This window comes from Helianthus annuus, chromosome 3 (assembly GCF_002127325.2).
Source record: "Helianthus annuus cultivar XRQ/B chromosome 3, HanXRQr2.0-SUNRISE, whole genome shotgun sequence".
NCBI lineage: Eukaryota > Viridiplantae > Streptophyta > Magnoliopsida > Asterales > Asteraceae > Helianthus > Helianthus annuus.
The window spans coordinates 36767916-36772742 of NC_035435.2; the positions used below are offsets into that span (position 1 = coordinate 36767916).

The 4827-nt window shown below is 36.9% G+C and overlaps 1 non-coding gene across 1 annotated transcript; it reads right to left on the reverse strand.

The window, feature by feature from the left end:
- Window positions 1-4051: 4051 nt before the first annotated feature.
- On the reverse strand, window positions 4052-4157 carry LOC118490978. Its single transcript, XR_004890203.1, has one exon. It is a non-coding gene; the product is annotated as a small nucleolar RNA R71 (small nucleolar RNA).
- Between the last annotated feature and the right edge of the window lie 670 nt (window positions 4158-4827).

Here is a 4827-nt window from a genome sequence, read left to right on the forward strand (position 1 = left end):
ATACTTGAGATTTGTTAAAATATGTGTATCATTTGCACATATCAACCTTTATTCAATTTCAAGCTTTAAATCGCTTTCTGGAAGGTTATACGCACTCTGAGGCGTAAATATAACCAGTTTAACGCAACAAACACTCCGGAATAGTGAAATAGGCTTAACATACCTTAAATAACCTCCACATAACTTAGAAATAAGTTTTGGATGGTTTGGTGTGTTGAAATCAAGTTTGTTCGATCACAGGGACTAATTGTGTCAAACTGTGAAACGATACCGATATATATAGTAACGAACCTTCCGGAACTTGATCATAAGTTTAATATGCCCTAAATATCCTTTACATAGCTTAAAAATAGGCTTTGAGGTGTTTGGTGCGCAAAAATAAACTTTATTGATCAATAGGGACTAAAAGCGTCAAAAAGTGCACAAGTTTGCATTTTCGCACATAACTTACGTTCTAAATACATCTGGACATCCAAAAATTTATGTAATCATTAAAATATTTTGTTTTAGTGATTGGCATGATAAAATTCCATTCGTCGCTTAATTTGGATCGTTTTTCCGTCCGTTACGACTTCCGTCGTAATTAACCGAACAACGCAATCGTACGACCAAATGAACCGACATCCGGCATATTTTTGAGCATGTTTCATGTTCCCTATACTAACTTCATTTTAGAGCCTTGAAATGGGGTTAACGGGGCTTAAACGTGCCAAAAATCAACTTTATAGCATGCAGGGACCTGTTCTGCCAAAAATGAAACTTTTGCAAAAACAGGCTCCCTCACGCCACGTGAAAGAACCATGTGCTCCTCTCGCATGGCGCGAAAGTGCCCATTTTTCAGCAGACTAGTTTTCAGCAACCAGCTCGTTTTTCAGGGGTTTTTATGTAACATTTTCAATACTATGGGCTGGATTTTCATGGTTTTTATCTACCCCTTGTATTTCAAAACCATTTGCCCAAGTGGAGGGCCAAGATTAAAGCTCGGGTTTCAAGAAACGATCCTAACGGTTCTAGAAATCCTATAAATACCCCCCCACTCTTCACTTGCAAAACCCACACTTGATTTTCTGAGATTTCTCTAAGTTGAAGTGCTAGCCAGTTCATACCTGAGAATACTTGGGAAATCAAAGCTTGTGGGGACCTTTTGTAAGTATTTCTTCGTTCTTTTATCGCTTTTCGAGTCTGAAAGTCAAACTGTGTTTGACTTCATAACGTGAGCGTAATCACGATGGTTATAGTCCATGGGGACTATACCTACTGATTACCACGTTATCTAGGCTCAGTGACGAGTCGTAGCTTCGGCCAAAATGCGTATTCTAGCGTATTTTGTAACCAAGCTACTTATAGGTATCAAAACCGTTTGTTTTGATACCAAACCTGTTTTCTAACTTAACTAAACATGTTTTAGCATGTTTAACTCGTCACTTTTTAGATTAGTGCTTGTGTAGAGTTGTAAGTCAAGAAGACTAAACACCCGCTTCGACTTTCGAACACGACCCGTTTGGTCGATCATTATGATCCGACCAAACATGTTTAGGTGACTATAGTTGTATAGGGAATAACCTTCCGAGGTTATACCTTATGGTCACGTCATTTAGCTAGTTGTATGATAGGTAGCTTATATGCCTTAGGAAAATTACCAAAATACCCTTTTTATGCATAATTGATATTTAAGCATATGTAACCCAAACTTTTGTCATTTAATTGATTACGCAACATAATTAAACATGTTAGGCATATGATACTTGTCATAGGACTAGTTAGGCGGTCCGAACGCGTTTTACGCGAACGACGCGTTAAAGTAGCGTAAGCTACCTAAACGGGTCGTAATGGTCGTAAGCACTTAGGTTAGGTTTCCTTTTAGTATGTAGGCCTTGTTAAACCATATCATATCAGTTCCCACACTCATTGGGTTTACGAGACCTCATCCTATCCGATCTTCCGATTTAGGTCCGGTTTATTTATGTAGTTACCTATATTAGGTGCCATTTGATTCCGTGCTCCCTCTAGCTTTCTAGGTAGTTGTTCAAGACTCCTAAGCACTCTCAAGTGAGTATATAGTCCCATCTTTTACTGTTTTCAAACTGTTCTGGGGTGAAGCATGTGTACCTATCTGTTATTTTCATGTTTTCAAAAGTATAATTGATTATACATATTTATACTTACAAACTGAACGATTATTTATGATTTAAACTCTAATTTTTCAAAGATTATAAAATAAATGTTTGGAATAGTACTTATTTTTTTCACCAGACCGGTTGGTAGTATGATATAGCGCTATAGGATTTGACACCCCATTCCTGTTGTCATGGAATGTCTGAAACCAACTTGTTGCTCCATCCAAATAGGGATTGCCTTTGTGGTATTTCTATAGTCTCAAATGTGTATTTTGATGCACTAGGTCTGAATGAATTCTTAAATCACATTATTTTTGTATATTAAGTTATATTCCCAAAAGTATAGTTTAATATGCTCTCATATGGGATATTGTACAAAAACCAACATATATTTTGTTAATGATTAAAACATAGTTTGATATGTTATTTTCATAATCCAAAGCATAGTTTTAATATGTTATTTTCAAACCAAAACATAGTTTAATATGTTATTTATAAATCCAAAGTATACTTTTAATATACTACTGAAAATTATTATTTTTAACAACTAAAGTATATTTAATATACTATCTGTTTAACAATTGGGAATTTGGTTAGTGTTTAGATAACGGGACGGGTGTAATATGATGAAAACATGGTAGATACGCCGCCGGTACTTCTTATATATAAGTGTTTCCATCACATTACATACCGTGGCGTTATTGAGTACACTTGGGTTAACGATTTTGGAACTGAACTATATTTTAATATATTACTTATTCAACTTTCTTAAAACCGAAGTATATTTTTATATATATACTATAAATCTTTTTATCAAAATATTGTTTTTCAAACAATATATTTTATACAAACTCATTTTACTTAATTATTTAATTACCTATGTATTATTATTTTGTATCATCTGATTTCTTATAAATTTTAGTATGATTTATAAAAGAAAACCTTTTTTAAGGATCATGACTACTTTTCTTAAACATTCTTTTTCTTTAAACTTATAAGTCATGAATCCTAAAATCAATAAAACCTATGTATCTCACAGGCATTTTTATGCTGACGTACCTATTTTTACACATGTTTCAGGTACTGCTCTGTGATGATTGATGATATATGCTACACTTAGGATGGACTCGTGCCTTAGCGACTTTAAAACTTAAAAGATAATAGTTGTACTTATTTGATTGTATTAAAACGATGAGTTCATTTATTCAATAAAACAAAAAAATTTTATTCCATGGTTGTGAAACAATGATTCTGTTACAACACTCCCCGACGTTTCCGCCACGTCTTGTTGTTTTACGTGGTCGGGGTGTGACAGTATCTCCGACCACGGGTTGTGTTCATCTGAGCACGGGGCCGTGGTGAAGCTTCTGACCAACGTTCTTCTTTGTTTTTATTGTAGGTCGTGGAACTCAGGCGCCACATTTGCATTTTCCACATAATGTATGAGCTCCAGTTCTAGTAGAGACATAAAAGAACCCCTAGACGAACCCGAACGCTTTATACGAAAAAGACTTAAAGCTAAAAACCAAGAGAAAGTTTCGGGGGACCCACTTCCAATGGCGGACCAACGTACCCTCATGGATTACCTACGACCCACCATAGGTAATCTCGGCGCCGCTATCAATGCACCGAATGTCGAAGCTAACAACTTCGAACTTCGGCCACGTTTGATACAAATGCTACAAAACTCCGCAACCTTCCATGGGCTTGCGGACGAGGATCCTCATCTACATATTACTAATTTCCTAGAAATATGTGATACCTTTCGGATCAATGGAGCATCAAACGACGCCATCCGCCTTCGCATGTTTCCATTTTCACTAAAAGACCGAGCTAAGGCTTGGCTTAATGTCCTCCCAGTTGGCTCGGTAAACACCTGGGATGAACTAGCCCAAAAATTTCTATATAAGTATTTCCCTCCTGCTAAAACGGCTAAATTAATGACTGAAATTAATATATATTCACAAGAGGATGGGGAATCCTTATATGAAACTTGGAAAGGTTCAAGGAGCTACTAAGAATGTGTCCTCATCACGGTCTTGCGGTGTGGCAACAAGTATCCACTTTCTACAATGGGTTGTTGCCACACACAAGACAAACACTTGACTCTAGCTCCGGGGGACTTTTAGGTAATCGTCGCCCAAATGAAATATATAACCAAATTGAGGATATTGCTCAAACCAACTTTCAGTGGCACACTCCTCGAGGCAATAAATCTATTGCCCCGCCCATAAGGTTGACGAAAGCACTTCTTTACAAGCCCAAATCGAGGCCCTTTCTTCAAAAATCAAAATCCTAGAAATGGCAAAAACCGCCTCGGTCATGGCTTGTGAAGGGTGTGGTGGGCCACACGAAAATTAGAGTTGTATGAAAGAAGTAGATGATCAAACAGAGTCGGTAAACTACATTGATAATAGACCTAGGCCGTCAGGTCCTCCAACGGGTACCTACAACCAAGGATGGCGTAACCACCCTAACCTTGGTTGGAGAGAACCCGACAATGGTAGTAACCAACAAAATCTAAACCAACAAACAAACTTTCAACAACCAAGAATCAAGTCACAAAATTTCTCTCAACAACAAGGTGGATGAGAAAGGCTTGAAGATACTGTATCTCGCTTAATCTCCGACACCGAAAAGAAAAACTCGGATCGATTTCAACAATTGGAATCAAATTTTAGAAATCAACAAGCTAATATACAAAACATTG